This window comes from Salmo salar, chromosome ssa02 (genome assembly GCF_905237065.1).
Source record: "Salmo salar chromosome ssa02, Ssal_v3.1, whole genome shotgun sequence".
Lineage (NCBI taxonomy): Eukaryota > Metazoa > Chordata > Actinopteri > Salmoniformes > Salmonidae > Salmo > Salmo salar.
In genome coordinates this window covers 15896402-15918052 of record NC_059443.1, presented here as the reverse complement: position 1 = coordinate 15918052, position 21651 = coordinate 15896402, and the positions used below count along the sequence as shown (strand labels likewise).

The window sequence follows — 21651 nt, the reverse complement described above, 5'->3', positions numbered from 1 at the left end:
CTTGGACTTTTCCTTATATTAACTGTAACTCAGTAAAACCTTTTCAGTTGTTGCGTGTTGCGTATATATTTTTTGTTCAGTATGGTAAATAATGTCTACTTCTGAGAAAGTATTAAAACTTAGAGCTAGGGGGCAGTATCCTGAATTTCTGCCTGACTGATGTGCCCAAAGCAAACTGCCTGTTACTCAGGCCCAGAAGCTAGGAAATGGATATAATTGGTAGAATTTGATAGAAAACAATTTGAAGTTTCTAAACTGTTAAAATAATGTCTGTGAGTATAACAGAATTTATATGGAAGGCAAAAACCCGAGGAAAATCCATCCAGAAATATTTTTGGTGGGCGGTAACAGGCCTTTCCAATGCAAGTCTATGGGCCTACATATAAAAATTCTTCCCATATTGTAGTACCTATGGATTCCACTAGATGTCAACAGTCTTTATACAGGGTTTCAGGCTTGTTTCTTGAAAAACAAACAAGTAATAGTAGTTTTTTCCAAGGGAGCTCAACAGGAAAAGTAGGCTTTTGTGGCGCACGTGAATGAGGGCGCGCTCTTCGTTATTTTCCTTTCCTATTGAACACCGTTCTTTCCGTCTGAAATATTATAGTTTATTTACATAGTAGGGTACCTGAGGATTGAATAGAAACATTGTTTGACTTGTTTGGACGAAGTTTACCGGTAGCTTTTGGATTCCTTTGTATGCATGTTGAAGGAGTGGATTACTGAAATCAATGGCGCCAACTCAACTGACTTTTTTGGATATAAAGAAGGACTTTATCAAACAAAACGAACATTCATTGCGTAGCTGGGACCCTTGGGATTGCAGACAGAGGAAGATCTTCAAAGGTAAGTGATTTATTTAATCGCTATTTGTGATTTTGTGAAGCCTATGCTGGTTGAAAAAATATTTTTGATGTGGGGAGCTGTCATCAGATAATCACATGGTATGCTTTTGCCATAAAGCCTTTTTGAAATCCGACAATGCAGTTGGATTAACAGGAAGTTAAGCTTTTAAATGATATAAGACACTTGTATGTTCATGAATGTTTAATATTATGACTTTGTCATTTGAATTTGGCGCTCTCCAATTTCACCGGATGTTGTCGGAAGAGGGTATTACTGTCAAGAGGAGTGAAACAAGGTTGTCCACTATCGACATATCTATTTATTATGGCCATCAAAATAAAATGATAGCTATTAAAATCAGATCCAACAATAATATCAAGGGGATAGAAATCTGAGGCTTAAAAACCAAGGTGTCATTGTACACTGAGGACTCATGCTTTCTTTTAAATCCACTGTTTTGATCCCATAGACAATCTAGATAATTTCTCTAACCTCTCTGGAATACAACTGAACTATGATAAGTGTACCATTATAAAATGGGATGGTTTTCAGAGATTGGTGGGAGTGGTTGAGGGTAGCTGAAGGGTGGGACGTAAAATAAATACAAATATATGACTAATGTAAAATATACTGTGTCCATAATATGTGTATAGTATGTATAAGCTAGAAGTAGAAGCCTAAGTATTGTTGTCCATTAATTTTCTCAAATTAGGGAGGGGTGGTAGGGTTATGGGAAAATAATAAAATAAAATGTTTGTAAAAATGTTTTATGAGGGATTGGAAATAATGCAGACATTACATTGAAGATACCCACATTCTATCTGCAATATTAAAGCTGATCTACCCCTAAAAATAAGAAATAGATGGTCATGAAGGAAAGGAGACAAGTAAAGGAGGAGAGGAGACTATTAAATGAGTTTTCTGAAGAATGGCTCCATAGCTCAGGGGTTAGAGCACTGGTCTTGTAAACCAGGGGTTGTGAGTTCGATTCTCACTGTGTCCTTGATTTTGACTCTACCCTCTGTGACATTCATCTGAAACTTTACACAGTGCTGCACAGGGTGGGAGTTACCATTTCTCTCGCTCTATACAGCACAAAGTTCAAAATGTGACAATAAACTGACAATATATCGCCCTGCAAAAATAATTCTCCCTGTATTACTACTGTAAGAGACATTGCCAAACAAACTGACGATACCATTCCACCTTTGCCGATTCTGTCCTTGGCCGCCCATCATGATTAAAAAGGGCTGAAACTAGAGACAGGAGTAGCAGAGGTCATGTAAACCAGTGATGCATGTTGAAAGAATAACAACATTAACTTGGACTTTTCCTTATATTAACTGTAACTCAGTAAAACCTTTTCAGTTGTTGCGTGTTGCGTATATATTTTTTGTTCAGTATGGTAAATAATGTCTACTTCTGAGAAAGTATTAAAACTTAGAGCTAGGGGGCAGTATCCTGAATTTCTGCCTGACTGATGTGCCCAAAGCAAACTGCCTGTTACTCAGGCCCAGAAGCTAGGAAATGGATATAATTGGTAGAATTTGATAGAAAACTATTTGAAGTTTCTAAACTGTTAAAATAATGTCTGTGAGTATAACAGAATTTATATGGAAGGCAAAAACCCGAGGAAAATCCATCCAGAAATATTTTTGGTGGGCGGTAACAGGCCTTTCCAATGCAAGTCTATGGGCCTACATATAAAAATTCTTCCCATATTGTAGTACCTATGGATTCCACTAGATGTCAACAGTCTTTATACAGGGTTTCAGGCTTGTTTCTTGAAAAACAAACAAGTAATAGTAGTTTTTTCCAAGGGAGCTCAACAGGAAAAGTAGGCTTTTGTGGCGCACGTGAATGAGGGCGCGCTCTTCGTTATTTTCCTTTCCTATTGAACACCGTTCTTTCCGTCTGAAATATTATAGTTTATTTACATAGTAGGGTACCTGAGGATTGAATAGAAACATTGTTTGACTTGTTTGGACGAAGTTTACCGGTAGCTTTTGGATTCCTTTGTATGCATGTTGAAGGAGTGGATTACTGAAATCAATGGCGCCAACTCAACTGACTTTTTTGGATATAAAGAAGGACTTTATCAAACAAAACGAACATTCATTGCGTAGCTGGGACCCTTGGGATTGCAGACAGAGGAAGATCTTCAAAGGTAAGTGATTTATTTAATCGCTATTTGTGATTTTGTGAAGCCTATGCTGGTTGAAAAATATTTTTGATGTGGGGAGCTGTCATCAGATAATCACATGGTATGCTTTTGCCATAAAGCCTTTTTGAAATCCGACAATGCAGTTGGATTAACAGGAAGTTAAGCTTTTAAATGATATAAGACACTTGTATGTTCATGAATGTTTAATATTATGACTTTGTCATTTGAATTTGGCGCTCTCCAATTTCACCGGATGTTGTCGGAAGAGGGTATTACTGTCAAGAGGAGTGAAACAAGGTTGTCCACTATCGACATATCTATTTATTATGGCCATCAAAATAAAATGATAGCTATTAAAATCAGATCCAACAATAATATCAAGGGGATAGAAATCTGAGGCTTAAAAACCAAGGTGTCATTGTACACTGAGGACTCATGCTTTCTTTTAAATCCACTGTTTTGATCCCATAGACAATCTAGATAATTTCTCTAACCTCTCTGGAATACAACTGAACTATGATAAGTGTACCATTATAAAATGGGATGGTTTTCAGAGATTGGTGGGAGTGGTTGAGGGTAGCTGAAGGGTGGGACGTAAAATAAATACAAATATATGACTAATGTAAAATATACTGTGTCCATAATATGTGTATAGTATGTATAAGCTAGAAGTAGAAGCCTAAGTATTGTTGTCCATTAATTTTCTCAAATTAGGGAGGGGTGGTAGGGTTATGGGAAAATACTAAAATAAAATGTTTGTAAAAATGTTTTATGAGGGATTGGAAATAATGCAGACATTACATTGAAGATACCCACATTCTATCTGCAATATTAAAGCTGATCTACCCCTAAAAATAACAAATAGATGGTCATGAAGGAAAGGAGACAAGTAAAGGAGGAGAGGAGACTATTAAATGAGTTTTCTGAAGAATGGCTCCATAGCTCAGGGGTTAGAGCACTGGTCTTGTAAACCAGGGGTCGTGAGTTCGATTCTCACTGGGGCCTTGATTTTGACTCTACCCTCTGTGACATTCATCTGAAACTTTACACAGTGCTGCACAGGGTGGGAGTTACCATTTCTCTCGCTCTATACAGCAGAAAGTTCAAAATGTGACAATAAACTGACAATATATCGCCCTGCAAAAATAATTCTCCCTGTATTACTACTGTAAGAGACATTGCCAAACAAACTGACGATACCATTCCACCTTTGCCGATTCTGTCCTTGGCCGCCCATCATGATTAAAAAAGGGCTGAAACTAGAGACAGGAGTAGCAGAGGTCATGTAAACCAGTGATGCATGTTGAAAGAATAACAACATTAACTTGGACTTTTCCTTATATTAACTGTAACTCAGTAAAACCTTTTCAGTTGTTGCGTGTTGCGTATATATTTTTGTTCAGTATGGTAAATAATGTCTACTTCTGAGAAAGTATTAAAACTTAGAGCTAGGGGGCAGTATCCTGAATTTCTGCCTGACTGATGTGCCCAAAGCAAACTGCCTGTTACTCAGGCCCAGAAGCTAGGAAATGGATATAATTGGTAGAATTTGATAGAAAACTATTTGAAGTTTCTAAACTGTTAAAATAATGTCTGTGAGTATAACAGAATTTATATGGAAGGCAAAAACCCGAGGAAAATCCATCCAGAAATATTTTTGGTGGGCGGTAACAGGCCTTTCCAATGCAAGTCTATGGGCCTACATATAAAAATTCTTCCCATATTGTAGTACCTATGGATTCCACTAGATGTCAACAGTCTTTATACAGGGTTTCAGGCTTGTTTCTTGAAAAACAAACAAGTAATAGTAGTTTTTTCCAAGGGAGCTCAACAGGAAAAGTAGGCTTTTGTGGCGCACGTGAATGAGGGCGCGCTCTTCGTTATTTTCCTTTCCTATTGAACACCGTTCTTTCCGTCTGAAATATTATAGTTTATTTACATAGTAGGGTACCTGAGGATTGAATAGAAACATTGTTTGACTTGTTTGGACGAAGTTTACCGGTAGCTTTTGGATTCCTTTGTATGCATGTTGAAGGAGTGGATTACTGAAATCAATGGCGCCAACTCAACTGACTTTTTTGGATATAAAGAAGGACTTTATCAAACAAAACGAACATTCATTGCGTAGCTGGGACCCTTGGGATTGCAAACAGAGGAAGATCTTCAAAGGTAAGTGATTTATTTAATCGCTATTTGTGATTTTGTGAAGCCTATGCTGGTTGAAAAAATATTTTTGATGTGGGGAGCTGTCATCAGATAATCACATGGTATGCTTTTGCCATAAAGCCTTTTTGAAATCCGACAATGCAGTTGGATTAACAGGAAGTTAAGCTTTTAAATGATATAAGACACTTGTATGTTCATGAATGTTTAATATTATGACTTTGTCATTTGAATTTGGCGCTCTCCAATTTCACCGGATGTTGTCGGAAGAGGGTATTACTGTCAAGAGGAGTGAAACAAGGTTGTCCACTATTGACATATCTATTTATTATGGCCATCAAAATAAAATGATAGCTATTAAAATCAGATCCAACAATAATATCAAGGGGATAGAAATCTGAGGCTTAAAAACCAAGGTGTCATTGTACACTGAGGACTCATGCTTTCTTTTAAATCCACTGTTTTGATCCCATAGACAATCTAGATAATTTCTCTAACCTCTCTGGAATACAACTGAACTATGATAAGTGTACCATTATAAAATGGGATGGTTTTCAGAGATTGGTGGGAGTGGTTGAGGGTAGCTGAAGGGTGGGACGTAAAATAAATACAAATATATGACTAATGTAAAATATACTGTGTCCATAATATGTGTATAGTATGTATAAGCTAGAAGTAGAAGCCTAAGTATTGTTGTCCATTAATTTTCTCAAATTAGGGAGGGGTGGTAGGGTTATGGGAAAATAATAAAATAAAATGTTTGTAAAAATGTTTTATGAGGGATTGGAAATAATGCAGACATTACATTGAAGATACCCACATTCTATCTGCAATATTAAAGCTGATCTACCCCTAAAAATAACAAATAGATGGTCATGAAGGAAAGGAGACAAGTAAAGGAGGAGAGGAGACTATTAAATGAGTTTTCTGAAGAATGGCTCCATAGCTCAGGGGTTAGAGCACTGGTCTTGTAAACCAGGGGTCGTGAGTTCGATTCTCACTGGGGCCTTGATTTTGACTCTACCCTCTGTGACATTCATCTGAAACTTTACACAGTGCTGCACAGGGTGGGAGTTACCATTTCTCTCGCTCTATACAGCAGAAAGTTCAAAATGTGACAATAAACTGACAATATATCGCCCTGCAAAAATAATTCTCCCTGTATTACTACTGTAAGAGACATTGCCAAACAAACTGACGATACCATTCCACCTTTGCCGATTCTGTCCTTGGCCGCCCATCATGATTAAAAAAGGGCTGAAACTAGAGACAGGAGTAGCAGAGGTCATGTAAACCAGTGATGCATGTTGAAAGAATAACAACATTAACTTGGACTTTTCCTTATATTAACTGTAACTCAGTAAAACCTTTTCAGTTGTTGCGTGTTGCGTATATATTTTTTGTTCAGTATGGTAAATAATGTCTACTTCTGAGAAAGTATTAAAACTTAGAGCTAGGGGGCAGTATCCTGAATTTCTGCCTGACTGATGTGCCCAAAGCAAACTGCCTGTTACTCAGGCCCAGAAGCTAGGAAATGGATATAATTGGTAGAATTTGATAGAAAACTATTTGAAGTTTCTAAACTGTTAAAATAATGTCTGTGAGTATAACAGAATTTATATGGAAGGCAAAACCCGAGGAAAATCCATCCAGAAATATTTTTGGTGGGCGGTAACAGGCCTTTCCAATGCAAGTCTATGGGCCTACATATAAAAATTCTTCCCATATTGTAGTACCTATGGATTCCACTAGATGTCAACAGTCTTTATACAGGGTTTCAGGCTTGTTTCTTGAAAAACAAACAAGTAATAGTAGTTTTTTCCAAGGGAGCTCAACAGGAAAAGTAGGCTTTTGTGGCGCACGTGAATGAGGGCGCGCTCTTCGTTATTTTCCTTTCCTATTGAACACCGTTCTTTCCGTCTGAAATATTATAGTTTATTTACATAGTAGGGTACCTGAGGATTGAATAGAAACATTGTTTGACTTGTTTGGACGAAGTTTACCGGTAGCTTTTGGATTCCTTTGTATGCATGTTGAAGGAGTGGATTACTGAAATCAATGGCGCCAACTCAACTGACTTTTTTGGATATAAAGAAGGACTTTATCAAACAAAACGAACATTCATTGCGTAGCTGGGACCCTTGGGATTGCAAACAGAGGAAGATCTTCAAAGGTAAGTGATTTATTTAATCGCTATTTGTGATTTTGTGAAGCCTATGCTGGTTGAAAAAATATTTTTGATGTGGGGAGCTGTCATCAGATAATCACATGGTATGCTTTTGCCATAAAGCCTTTTTGAAATCCGACAATGCAGTTGGATTAACAGGAAGTTAAGCTTTTAAATGATATAAGACACTTGTATGTTCATGAATGTTTAATATTATGACTTTGTCATTTGAATTTGGCGCTCTCCAATTTCACCGGATGTTGTCGGAAGAGGGTATTACTGTCAAGAGGAGTGAAACAAGGTTGTCCACTATCGACATATCTATTTATTATGGCCATCAAAATAAAATGATAGCTATTAAAATCAGATCCAACAATAATATCAAGGGGATAGAAATCTGAGGCTTAAAAACCAAGGTGTCATTGTACACTGAGGACTCATGCTTTCTTTTAAATCCACTGTTTTGATCCCATAGACAATCTAGATAATTTCTCTAACCTCTCTGGAATACAACTGAACTATGATAAGTGTACCATTATAAAATGGGATGGTTTTCAGAGATTGGTGGGAGTGGTTGAGGGTAGCTGAAGGGTGGGACGTAAAATAAATACAAATATATGACTAATGTAAAATATACTGTGTCCATAATATGTGTATAGTATGTATAAGCTAGAAGTAGAAGCCTAAGTATTGTTGTCCATTAATTTTCTCAAATTAGGGAGGGGTGGTAGGGTTATGGGAAAATAATAAAATAAAATGTTTGTAAAAATGTTTTATGAGGGATAGGAAATAATGCAGACATTACATTGAAGATACCCACATTCTATCTGCAATATTAAAGCTGATCTACCCCTAAAAATAACAAATAGATGGTCATGAAGGAAAGGAGACAAGTAAAGGAGGAGAGGAGACTATTAAATGAGTTTTCTGAAGAATGGCTCCATAGCTCAGGGGTTAGAGCACTGGTCTTGTAAACCAGGGGTCGTGAGTTCGATTCTCACTGGGGCCTTGATTTTGACTCTACCCTCTGTGACATTCATCTGAAACTTTACACAGGAGGTGGGAGTTACCATTTCTCTCGCTCTATACAGCAGAAAGTTCAAAATGTGACAATAAACTGACAATATATCGCCCTGCAAAAATAATTCTCCCTGTATTACTACTGTAAGAGACATTGCCAAACAAACTGACGATACCATTCCACCTTTGCCGATTCTGTCCTTGGCCGCCCATCATGATTAAAAAGGGCTGAAACTAGAGACAGGAGTAGCAGAGGTCATGTAAACCAGTGATGCATGTTGAAAGAATAACAACATTAACTTGGACTTTTCCTTATATTAACTGTAACTCAGTAAAACCTTTTCAGTTGTTGCGTGTTGCGTATATATTTTTTGTTCAGTATGGTAAATAATGTCTACTTCTGAGAAAGTATTAAAACTTAGAGCTAGGGGGCAGTATCCTGAATTTCTGCCTGACTGATGTGCCCAAAGCAAACTGCCTGTTACTCAGGCCCAGAAGCTAGGAAATGGATATAATTGGTAGAATTTGATAGAAAACAATTTGAAGTTTCTAAACTGTTAAAATAATGTCTGTGAGTATAACAGAATTTATATGGAAGGCAAAAACCCGAGGAAAATCCATCCAGAAATATTTTTGGTGGGCGGTAACAGGCCTTTCCAATGCAAGTCTATGGGCCTACATATAAAAATTCTTCCCATATTGTAGTACCTATGGATTCCACTAGATGTCAACAGTCTTTATACAGGGTTTCAGGCTTGTTTCTTGAAAAACAAACAAGTAATAGTAGTTTTTTCCAAGGGAGCTCAACAGGAAAAGTAGGCTTTTGTGGCGCACGTGAATGAGGGCGCGCTCTTCGTTATTTTCCTTTCCTATTGAACACCGTTCTTTCCGTCTGAAATATTATAGTTTATTTACATAGTAGGGTACCTGAGGATTGAATAGAAACATTGTTTGACTTGTTTGGACGAAGTTTACCGGTAGCTTTTGGATTCCTTTGTATGCATGTTGAAGGAGTGGATTACTGAAATCAATGGCGCCAACTCAACTGACTTTTTTGGATATAAAGAAGGACTTTATCAAACAAAACGAACATTCATTGCGTAGCTGGGACCCTTGGGATTGCAAACAGAGGAAGATCTTCAAAGGTAAGTGATTTATTTAATCGCTATTTGTGATTTTGTGAAGCCTATGCTGGTTGAAAAAATATTTTTGATGTGGGGAGCTGTCATCAGATAATCACATGGTATGCTTTTGCCATAAAGCCTTTTTGAAATCCGACAATGCAGTTGGATTAACAGGAAGTTAAGCTTTTAAATGATATAAGACACTTGTATGTTCATGAATGTTTAATATTATGACTTTGTCATTTGAATTTGGCGCTCTCCAATTTCACCGGATGTTGTCGGAAGAGGGTATTACTGTCAAGAGGAGTGAAACAAGGTTGTCCACTATTGACATATCTATTTATTATGGCCATCAAAATAAAATGATAGCTATTAAAATCAGATCCAACAATAATATCAAGGGGATAGAAATCTGAGGCTTAAAAACCAAGGTGTCATTGTACACTGAGGACTCATGCTTTCTTTTAAATCCACTGTTTTGATCCCATAGACAATCTAGATAATTTCTCTAACCTCTCTGGAATACAACTGAACTATGATAAGTGTACCATTATAAAATGGGATGGTTTTCAGAGATTGGTGGGAGTGGTTGAGGGTAGCTGAAGGGTGGGACGTAAAATAAATACAAATATATGACTAATGTAAAATATACTGTGTCCATAATATGTGTATAGTATGTATAAGCTAGAAGTAGAAGCCTAAGTATTGTTGTCAATTAATTTTCTCAAATTAGGGAGGGGTGGTAGGGTTATGGGAAAATACTAAAATAAAATGTTTGTAAAAATGTTTTATGAGGGATTGGAAATAATGCAGACATTACATTGAAGATACCCACATTCTATCTGCAATATTAAAGCTGATCTACCCCTAAAAATAACAAATAGATGGTCATGAAGGAAAGGAGACAAGTAAAGGAGGAGAGGAGACTATTAAATGAGTTTTCTGAAGAATGGCTCCATAGCTCAGGGGTTAGAGCACTGGTCTTGTAAACCAGGGGTCGTGAGTTCGATTCTCACTGGGGCCTTGATTTTGACTCTACCCTCTGTGACATTCATCTGAAACTTTACACAGGGGTGGGAGTTACCATTTCTCTCGCTCTATACAGCAGAAAGTTCAAAATGTGACAATAAACTGACAATATATCGCCCTGCAAAAATAATTCTCCCTGTATTACTACTGTAAGAGACATTGCCAAACAAACTGACGATACCATTCCACCTTTGCCGATTCTGTCCTTGGCCGCCCATCATGATTAAAAAGGGCTGAAACTAGAGACAGGAGTAGCAGAGGTCATGTAAACCAGTGATGCATGTTGAAAGAATAACAACATTAACTTGGACTTTTCCTTATATTAACTGTAACTCAGTAAAACCTTTTCAGTTGTTGCGTGTTGCGTATATATTTTTTGTTCAGTATGGTAAATAATGTCTACTTCTGAGAAAGTATTAAAACTTAGAGCTAGGGGGCAGTATCCTGAATTTCTGCCTGACTGATGTGCCCAAAGCAAACTGCCTGTTACTCAGGCCCAGAAGCTAGGAAATGGATATAATTGGTAGAATTTGATAGAAAACAATTTGAAGTTTCTAAACTGTTAAAATAATGTCTGTGAGTATAACAGAATTTATATGGAAGGCAAAAACCCGAGGAAAATCCATCCAGAAATATTTTTGGTGGGCGGTAACAGGCCTTTCCAATGCAAGTCTATGGGCCTACATATAAAAATTCTTCCCATATTGTAGTACCTATGGATTCCACTAGATGTCAACAGTCTTTATACAGGGTTTCAGGCTTGTTTCTTGAAAAACAAACAAGTAATAGTAGTTTTTTCCAAGGGAGCTCAACAGGAAAAGTAGGCTTTTGTGGTGCACGTGAATGAGGGCGCGCTCTTCGTTATTTTCCTTTCCTATTGAACACCGTTCTTTCCGTCTGAAATATTATAGTTTATTTACATAGTAGGGTACCTGAGGATTGAATAGAAACATTGTTTGACTTGTTTGGACGAAGTTTACCGGTAGCTTTTGGATTCCTTTGTATGCATGTTGAAGGAGTGGATTACTGAAATCAATGGCGCCAACTCAACTGACTTTTTTGGATATAAAGAAGGACTTTATCAAACAAAACGAACATTCATTGCGTAGCTGGGACCCTTGGGATTGCAAACAGAGGAAGATCTTCAAAGGTAAGTGATTTATTTAATCGCTATTTGTGATTTTGTGAAGCCTATGCTGGTTGAAAAAATATTTTTGATGTGGGGAGCTGTCATCAGATAATCACATGGTATGCTTTTGCCATAAAGCCTTTTTGAAATCCGACAATGCAGTTGGATTAACAGGAAGTTAAGCTTTTAAATGATATAAGACACTTGTATGTTCATGAATGTTTAATATTATGACTTTGTCATTTGAATTTGGCGCTCTCCAATTTCACCGGATGTTGTCGGAAGAGGGTATTACTGTCAAGAGGAGTGAAACAAGGTTGTCCACTATCGACATATCTATTTATTATGGCCATCAAAATAAAATGATAGCTATTAAAATCAGATCCAACAATAATATCAAGGGGATAGAAATCTGAGGCTTAAAAACCAAGGTGTCATTGTACACTGAGGACTCATGCTTTCTTTTAAATCCACTGTTTTGATCCCATAGACAATCTAGATAATTTCTCTAACCTCTCTGGAATACAACTGAACTATGATAAGTGTACCATTATAAAATGGGATGGTTTTCAGAGATTGGTGGGAGTGGTTGAGGGTAGCTGAAGGGTGGGACGTAAAATAAATACAAATATATGACTAATGTAAAATATACTGTGTCCATAATATGTGTATAGTATGTATAAGCTAGAAGTAGAAGCCTAAGTATTGTTGTCCATTAATTTTCTCAAATTAGGGAGGGGTGGTAGGGTTATGGGAAAATACTAAAATAAAATGTTTGTAAAAATGTTTTATGAGGGATTGGAAATAATGCAGACATTACATTGAAGATACCCACATTCTATCTGCAATATTAAAGCTGATCTACCCCTAAAAATAACAAATAGATGGTCATGAAGGAAAGGAGACAAGTAAAGGAGGAGAGGAGACTATTAAATGAGTTTTCTGAAGAATGGCTCCATAGCTCAGGGGTTAGAGCACTGGTCTTGTAAACCAGGGGTCGTGAGTTCGATTCTCACTGGGGCCTTGATTTTGACTCTACCCTCTGTGACATTCATCTGAAACTTTACACAGTGCTGCACAGGGTGGGAGTTACCATTTCTCTCGCTCTATACAGCAGAAAGTTCAAAATGTGACAATAAACTGACAATATATCGCCCTGCAAAAATAATTCTCCCTGTATTACTACTGTAAGAGACATTGCCAAACAAACTGACGATACCATTCCACCTTTGCCGATTCTGTCCTTGGCCGCCCATCATGATTAAAAAGGGCTGAAACTAGAGACAGGAGTAGCAGAGGTCATGTAAACCAGTGATGCATGTTGAAAGAATAACAACATTAACTTGGACTTTTCCTTATATTAACTGTAACTCAGTAAAACCTTTTCAGTTGTTGCGTGTTGCGTATATATTTTTGTTCAGTATGGTAAATAATGTCTACTTCTGAGAAAGTATTAAAACTTAGAGCTAGGGGGCAGTATCCTGAATTTCTGCCTGACTGATGTGCCCAAAGCAAACTGCCTGTTACTCAGGCCCAGAAGCTAGGAAATGGATATAATTGGTAGAATTTGATAGAAAACAATTTGAAGTTTCTAAACTGTTAAAATAATGTCTGTGAGTATAACAGAATTTATATGGAAGGCAAAAACCCGAGGAAAATCCATCCAGAAATATTTTTGGTGGGCGGTAACAGGCCTTTCCAATGCAAGTCTATGGGCCTACATATAAAAATTCTTCCCATATTGTAGTACCTATGGATTCCACTAGATGTCAACAGTCTTTATACAGGGTTTCAGGCTTGTTTCTTGAAAAACAAACAAGTAATAGTAGTTTTTTCCAAGGGAGCTCAACAGGAAAAGTAGGCTTTTGTGGTGCACGTGAATGAGGGCGCGCTCTTCGTTATTTTCCTTTCCTATTGAACACCGTTCTTTCCGTCTGAAATATTATAGTTTATGTACATAGTAGGGTACCTGAGGATTGAATAGAAACATTGTTTGACTTGTTTGGACGAAGTTTACCGGTAGCTTTTGGATTCCTTTGTATGCATGTTGAAGGAGTGGATTACTGAAATCAATGGCGCCAACTCAACTGACTTTTTTGGATATAAAGAAGGACTTTATCAAACAAAACGAACATTCATTGCGTAGCTGGGACCCTTGGGATTGCAAACAGAGGAAGATCTTCAAAGGTAAGTGATTTATTTAATCGCTATTTGTGATTTTGTGAAGCCTATGCTGGTTGAAAAAATATTTTTGATGTGGGGAGCTGTCATCAGATAATCACATGGTATGCTTTTGCCATAAAGCCTTTTTGAAATCCGACAATGCAGTTGGATTAACAGGAAGTTAAGCTTTTAAATGATATAAGACACTTGTATGTTCATGAATGTTTAATATTATGACTTTGTCATTTGAATTTGGCGCTCTCCAATTTCACCGGATGTTGTCGGAAGAGGGTATTACTGTCAAGAGGAGTGAAACAAGGTTGTCCACTATCGACATATCTATTTATTATGGCCATCAAAATAAAATGATAGCTATTAAAATCAGATCCAACAATAATATCAAGGGGATAGAAATCTGAGGCTTAAAAACCAAGGTGTCATTGTACACTGAGGACTCATGCTTTCTTTTAAATCCACTGTTTTGATCCCATAGACAATCTAGATAATTTCTCTAACCTCTCTGGAATACAACTGAACTATGATAAGTGTACCATTATAAAATGGGATGGTTTTCAGAGATTGGTGGGAGTGGTTGAGGGTAGCTGAAGGGTGGGACGTAAAATAAATACAAATATATGACTAATGTAAAATATACTGTGTCCATAATATGTGTATAGTATGTATAAGCTAGAAGTAGAAGCCTAAGTATTGTTGTCCATTAATTTTCTCAAATTAGGGAGGGGTGGTAGGGTTATGGGAAAATACTAAAATAAAATGTTTGTAAAAATGTTTTATGAGGGATTGGAAATAATGCAGACATTACATTGAAGATACCCACATTCTATCTGCAATATTAAAGCTGATCTACCCCTAAAAATAACAAATAGATGGTCATGAAGGAAAGGAGACAAGTAAAGGAGGAGAGGAGACTATTAAATGAGTTTTCTGAAGAATGGCTCCATAGCTCAGGGGTTAGAGCACTGGTCTTGTAAACCAGGGGTCGTGAGTTCGATTCTCACTGGGGCCTTGATTTTGACTCTACCCTCTGTGACATTCATCTGAAACTTTACACAGGTGGGAGTTACCATTTCTCTCGCTCTATACAGCAGAAAGTTCAAAATGTGACAATAAACTGACAATATATCGCCCTGCAAAAATAATTCTCCCTGTATTACTACTGTAAGAGACATTGCCAAACAAACTGACGATACCATTCCACCTTTGCCGATTCTGTCCTTGGCCGCCCATCATGATTAAAAAGGGCTGAAACTAGAGACAGGAGTAGCAGAGGTCATGTAAACCAGTGATGCATGTTGAAAGAATAACAACATTAACTTGGACTTTTCCTTATATTAACTGTAACTCAGTAAAACCTTTTCAGTTGTTGCGTGTTGCGTATATATTTTTTGTTCAGTATGGTAAATAATGTCTACTTCTGAGAAAGTATTAAAACTTAGAGCTAGGGGGCAGTATCCTGAATTTCTGCCTGACTGATGTGCCCAAAGCAAACTGCCTGTTACTCAGGCCCAGAAGCTAGGAAATGGATATAATTGGTAGAATTTGATAGAAAACAATTTGAAGTTTCTAAACTGTTAAAATAATGTCTGTGAGTATAACAGAATTTATATGGAAGGCAAAAACCCGAGGAAAATCCATCCAGAAATATTTTTGGTGGGCGGTAACAGGCCTTTCCAATGCAAGTCTATGGGCCTACATATAAAAATTCTTCCCATATTGTAGTACCTATGGATTCCACTAGATGTCAACAGTCTTTATACAGGGTTTCAGGCTTGTTTCTTGAAAAACAAACAAGTAATAGTAGTTTTTTCCAAGGGAGCTCAACAGGAAAAGTAGGCTTTTGTGGTGCACGTGAATGAGGGCGCGCTCTTCGTTATTTTCCTTTCCTATTGAACACCGTTCTTTCCGTCTGAAATATTATAGTTTATTTACATAGTAGGGTACCTGAGGATTGAATAGAAACATTGTTTGACTTGTTTGGACGAAGTTTACCGGTAGCTTTTGGATTCCTTTGTATGCATGTTGAAGGAGTGGATTACTGAAATCAATGGCGCCAACTCAACTGACTTTTTTGGATATAAAGAAGGACTTTATCAAACAAAACGAACATTCATTGCGTAGCTGGGACCCTTGGGATTGCAAACAGAGGAAGATCTTCAAAGGTAAGTGATTTATTTAATCGCTATTTGTGATTTTGTGAAGCCTATGCTGGTTGAAAAAATATTTTTGATGTGGGGAGCTGTCATCAGATAATCACATGGTATGCTTTTGCCATAAAGCCTTTTTGAAATCCGACAATGCAGTTGGATTAACAGGAAGTTAAGCTTTTAAATGATATAAGACACTTGTATGTTCATGAATGTTTAATATTATGACTTTGTCATTTGAATTTGGCGCTCTCCAATTTCACCGGATGTTGTCGGAAGAGGGTATTACTGTCAAGAGGAGTGAAACAAGGTTGTCCACTATCGACATATCTATTTATTATGGCCATCAAAATAAAATGATAGCTATTAAAATCAGATCCAACAATAATATCAAGGGGATAGAAATCTGAGGCTTAAAAACCAAGGTGTCATTGTACACTGAGGACTCATGCTTTCTTTTAAATCCACTGTTTTGATCCCATAGACAATCTAGATAATTTCTCTAACCTCTCTGGAATACAACTGAACTATGATAAGTGTACCATTATAAAATGGGATGGTTTTCAGAGATTGGTGGGAGTGGTTGAGGGTAGCTGAAGGGTGGGACGTAAAATAAATACAAATATATGACTAATGTAAAATATACTGTGTCCATAATATGTGTATAGTATGTATAAGCTAGAAGTAGAAGCCTAAGTATTGTTGTCCATTAATTTTCTCAAATTAGGGAGGGGTGGTAGGGTTATGGGAAAATAATAAAATAAAATGTTTGTAAAAATGTTTTATGAGGGATTGGAAATAATGCAGACATTACATTGAAGATACCCACATTCTATCTGCAATATTAAAGCTGATCTACCCCTAAAAATAACAAATAGATGGTCATGAAGGAAAGGAGACAAGTAAAGGAGGAGAGGAGACTATTAAATGAGTTTTCTGAAGAATGGCTCCATAGCTCAGGGGTTAGAGCACTGGTCTTGTAAACCAGGGGTCGTGAGTTCGATTCTCACTGGGGCCTTGATTTTGACTCTACCCTCTGTGACATTCATCTGAAACTTTACACAGGTGGGAGTTACCATTTCTCTCGCTCTATACAGCAGAAAGTTCAAAATGTGACAATAAACTGACAATATATCGCCCTGCAAAAATAATTCTCCCTGTATTACTACTGTAAGAGACATTGCCAAACAAACTGACGATACCATTCCACCTTTGCCGATTCTGTCCTTGGCCGCCCATCATGATTAAAAAAGGGCTGAAACTAGAGACAGGAGTAGCAGAGGTCATGTAAACCAGTGATGCATGTTGAAAGAATAACAACATTAACTTGGACTTTTCCTTATATTAACTGTAACTCAGTAAAACCTTTTCAGTTGTTGCGTGTTGCGTATATATTTTTTGTTCAGTATGGTAAATAATGTCTACTTCTGAGAAAGTATTAAAACTTAGAGCTAGGGGGCAGTATCCTGAATTTCTGCCTGACTGATGTGCCCAAAGCAAACTGCCTGTTACTCAGGCCCAGAAGCTAGGAAATGGATATAATTGGTAGAATTTGATAGAAAACAATTTGAAGTTTCTAAACTGTTAAAATAATGTCTGTGAGTATAACAGAATTTATATGGAAGGCAAAAACCCGAGGAAAATCCATCCAGAAATATTTTTGGTGGGCGGTAACAGGCCTTTCCAATGCAAGTCTATGGGCCTACATATAAAAATTCTTCCCATATTGTAGTACCTATGGATTCCACTAGATGTCAACAGTCTTTATACAGGGTTTCAGGCTTGTTTCTTGAAAAACAAACAAGTAATAGTAGTTTTTTCCAAGGGAGCTCAACAGGAAAAGTAGGCTTTTGTGGCGCACGTGAATGAGGGCGCGCTCTTCGTTATTTTCCTTTCCTATTGAACACCGTTCTTTCCGTCTGAAATATTATAGTTTATTTACATAGTAGGGTACCTGAGGATTGAATAGAAACATTGTTTGACTTGTTTGGACGAAGTTTACCGGTAGCTTTTGGATTCCTTTGTATGCATGTTGAAGGAGTGGATTACTGAAATCAATGGCGCCAACTCAACTGACTTTTTTGGATATAAAGAAGGACTTTATCAAACAAAACGAACATTCATTGCGTAGCTGGGACCCTTGGGATTGCAAACAGAGGAAGATCTTCAAAGGTAAGTGATTTATTTAATCGCTATTTGTGATTTTGTGAAGCCTATGCTGGTTGAAAAAATATTTTTGATGTGGGGAGCTGTCATCAGATAATCACATGGTATGCTTTTGCCATAAAGCCTTTTTGAAATCCGACAATGCAGTTGGATTAACAGGAAGTTAAGCTTTTAAATGATATAAGACACTTGTATGTTCATGAATGTTTAATATTATGACTTTGTCATTTGAATTTGGCGCTCTCCAATTTCACCGGATGTTGTCGGAAGAGGGTATTACTGTCAAGAGGAGTGAAACAAGGTTGTCCACTATCGACATATCTATTTATTATGGCCATCAAAATAAAATGATAGCTATTAAAATCAGATCCAACAATAATATCAAGGGGATAGAAATCTGAGGCTTAAAAACCAAGGTGTCATTGTACACTGAGGACTCATGCTTTCTTTTAAATCCACTGTTTTGATCCCATAGACAATCTAGATAATTTCTCTAACCTCTCTGGAATACAACTGAACTATGATAAGTGTACCATTATAAAATGGGATGGTTTTCAGAGATTGGTGGGAGTGGTTGAGGGTAGCTGAAGGGTGGGACGTAAAATAAATACAAATATATGACTAATGTAAAATATACTGTGTCCATAATATGTGTATAGTATGTATAAGCTAGAAGTAGAAGCCTAAGTATTGTTGTCCATTAATTTTCTCAAATTAGGGAGGGGTGGTAGGGTTATGGGAAAATAATAAAATAAAATGTTTGTAAAAATGTTTTATGAGGGATTGGAAATAATGCAGACATTACATTGAAGATACCCACATTCTATCTGCAATATTAAAGCTGATCTACCCCTAAAAATAACAAATAGATGGTCATGAAGGAAAGGAGACAAGTAAAGGAGGAGAGGAGACTATTAAATTAGTTTTCTGAAGAATGGCTCCATAGCTCAGGGGTTAGAGCACTGGTCTTGTAAACCAGGGGTCGTGAGTTCGATTCTCACTGGGGCCTTAATTTTGACTCTACCCTCTGTGACATTCATCTGAAACGCTGCACAGGGTGGGAGTTACCATTTCTCTCGCTCTATACAGCAGAAAGTTCAAAATGTGACAATAAACTGACAATATATCGCCCTGCAAAAATTATTCTCCCTGTATTACTACTGTAAGAGACATTGCCAAACAAACTGACGATACCATTCCACCTTTGCCGATTCTGTCCTTGGCCGCCCATCATGATTAAAAAGGGCTGAAACTAGAGACAGGAGTAGCAGAGGTCATGTAAACCAGTGATGCATGTTGAAAGAATAACAACATTAACTTGGACTTTTCCTTATATTAACTGTAACTCAGTAAAACCTTTTCAGTTGTTGCGTGTTGCGTATATATTTTTTGTTCAGTATGGTAAATAATGTCTACTTCTGAGAAAGTATTAAAACTTAGAGCTAGGGGGCAGTATCCTGAATTTCTGCCTGACTGATGTGCCCAAAGCAAACTGCCTGTTACTCAGGCCCAGAAGCTAGGAAATGGATATAATTGGTAGAATTTGATAGAAAACAATTTGAAGTTTCTAAACTGTTAAAATAATGTCTGTGAGTATAACAGAATTTATATGGAAGGCAAAAACCCGAGGAAAATCCATCCAGAAATATTTTTGGTGGGCGGTAACAGGCCTTTCCAATGCAAGTCTATGGGCCTACATATAAAAATTCTTCCCATATTGTAGTACCTATGGATTCCACTAGATGTCAACAGTCTTTATACAGGGTTTCAGGCTTGTTTCTTGAAAAACAAACAAGTAATAGTAGTTTTTTCCAAGGGAGCTCAACAGGAAAAGTAGGCTTTTGTGGTGCACGTGAATGAGGGCGCGCTCTTCGTTATTTTCCTTTCCTATTGAACACCGTTCTTTCCGTCTGAAATATTATAGTTTATTTACATAGTAGGGTACCTGAGGATTGAATAGAAACATTGTTTGACTTGTTTGGACGAAGTTTACCGGTAGCTTTTGGATTCCTTTGTATGCATGTTGAAGGAGTGGATTACTGAAATCAATGGCGCCAACTCAACTGACTTTTTTGGATATAAAGAAGGACTTTATCAAACAAAACGAACATTCATTGCGTAGCTGGGACCCTTGGGATTGCAAACAGAGGAAGATCTTCAAAGGTAAGTGATTTATTTAATCGCTATTTGTGATTTTGTGAAGCCTATGCTGGTTGAAAAAATATTTTTGATGTGGGGAGCTGTCATCAGATAATCACATGGTATGCTTTTGCCATAAAGCCTTTTTGAAATCCGACAATGCAGTTGGATTAACAGGAAGTTAAGCTTTTAAATGATATAAGACACTTGTATGTTCATGAATGTTTAATATTATGACTTTGTCATTTGAATTTGGCGCTCTCCAATTTCACCGGATGTTGTCGGAAGAGGGTATTACTGTCAAGAGGAGTGAAACAAGGTTGTCCACTATCGACATATCTATTTATTATGGCCATCAAAATAAAATGATAGCTATTAAAATCAGATCCAACAATAATATCAAGGGGATAGAAATCTGAGGCTTAAAAACCAAGGTGTCATTGTACACTGAGGACTCATGCTTTCTTTTAAATCCACTGTTTTGATCCCATAGACAATCTAGATAATTTCTCTAACCTCTCTGGAATACAACTGAACTATGATAAGTGTACCATTATAAAATGGGATGGTTTTCAGAGATTGGTGGGAGTGGTTGAGGGTAGCTGAAGGGTGGGACGTAAAATAAATACAAATATATGACTAATGTAAAATATACTGTGTCCATAATATGTGTATAGTATGTATAAGCTAGAAGTAGAAGCCTAAGTATTGTTGTCCATTAATTTTCTCAAATTAGGGAGGGGTGGTAGGGTTATGGGAAAATAATAAAATAAAATGTTTGTAAAAATGTTTTATGAGGGATTGGAAATAATGCAGACATTACATTGAAGATACCCACATTCTATCTGCAATATTAAAGCTGATCTACCCCTAAAAATAACAAATAGATGGTCATGAAGGAAAGGAGACAAGTAAAGGAGGAGAGGAGACTATTAAATTAGTTTTCTGAAGAATGGCTCCATAGCTCAGGGGTTAGAGCACTGGTCTTGTAAACCAGGGGTCGTGAGTTCGATTCTCACTGGGGCCTTGATTTTGACTCTACCCTCTGTGACATTCATCTGAAACGCTGCACAGGGTGGGAGTTACCATTTCTCTCGCTCTATACAGCAGAAAGTTCAAAATGTGACAATAAACTGACAATATATCGCCCTGCAAAAATAATTCTCCCTGTATTACTACTGTAAGAGACATTGCCAAACAAACTGACGATACCATTCCACCTTTGCCGATTCTGTCCTTGGCCGCCCATCATGATTAAAAAAGGGCTGAAACTAGAGACAGGAGTAGCAGAGGTCATGTAAACCAGTGATGCATGTTGAAAGAATAACAACATTAACTTGGACTTTTCCTTATATTAACTGTAACTCAGTAAAACC

General features: G+C 37.2%; 10 non-coding genes across 10 annotated transcripts; all 10 read left to right on the top strand.

The window, feature by feature from the left end:
* The first annotated feature begins 1776 nt into the window (after positions 1-1776).
* On the top strand, positions 1777-1849 carry trnat-ugu (transfer RNA threonine (anticodon UGU)). The gene has a single exon. It is a non-coding gene; the product is annotated as a tRNA-Thr (tRNA).
* A 2093-nt stretch (positions 1850-3942) lies between these two features.
* Positions 3943-4015, top strand: trnat-ugu (transfer RNA threonine (anticodon UGU)). The gene has a single exon. It is a non-coding gene; the product is annotated as a tRNA-Thr (tRNA).
* Positions 4016-6109: 2094 nt separating this feature from the next.
* Positions 6110-6182, top strand: trnat-ugu (transfer RNA threonine (anticodon UGU)). Its single transcript has one exon. It is a non-coding gene; the product is annotated as a tRNA-Thr (tRNA).
* Positions 6183-8276: 2094 nt separating this feature from the next.
* trnat-ugu (transfer RNA threonine (anticodon UGU)) lies at positions 8277-8349 on the top strand. The gene has a single exon. It is a non-coding gene; the product is annotated as a tRNA-Thr (tRNA).
* A 2086-nt stretch (positions 8350-10435) lies between these two features.
* trnat-ugu (transfer RNA threonine (anticodon UGU)) lies at positions 10436-10508 on the top strand. Its single transcript has one exon. It is a non-coding gene; the product is annotated as a tRNA-Thr (tRNA).
* Positions 10509-12593: 2085 nt separating this feature from the next.
* Positions 12594-12666, top strand: trnat-ugu (transfer RNA threonine (anticodon UGU)). Its single transcript has one exon. It is a non-coding gene; the product is annotated as a tRNA-Thr (tRNA).
* Positions 12667-14759: 2093 nt separating this feature from the next.
* On the top strand, positions 14760-14832 carry trnat-ugu (transfer RNA threonine (anticodon UGU)). The gene has a single exon. It is a non-coding gene; the product is annotated as a tRNA-Thr (tRNA).
* A 2083-nt stretch (positions 14833-16915) lies between these two features.
* On the top strand, positions 16916-16988 carry trnat-ugu (transfer RNA threonine (anticodon UGU)). The gene has a single exon. It is a non-coding gene; the product is annotated as a tRNA-Thr (tRNA).
* Positions 16989-19072: 2084 nt separating this feature from the next.
* trnat-ugu (transfer RNA threonine (anticodon UGU)) lies at positions 19073-19145 on the top strand. Its single transcript has one exon. It is a non-coding gene; the product is annotated as a tRNA-Thr (tRNA).
* Positions 19146-21229: 2084 nt separating this feature from the next.
* Positions 21230-21302, top strand: trnat-ugu (transfer RNA threonine (anticodon UGU)). The gene has a single exon. It is a non-coding gene; the product is annotated as a tRNA-Thr (tRNA).
* The last annotated feature ends 349 nt before the right edge of the window (positions 21303-21651 follow it).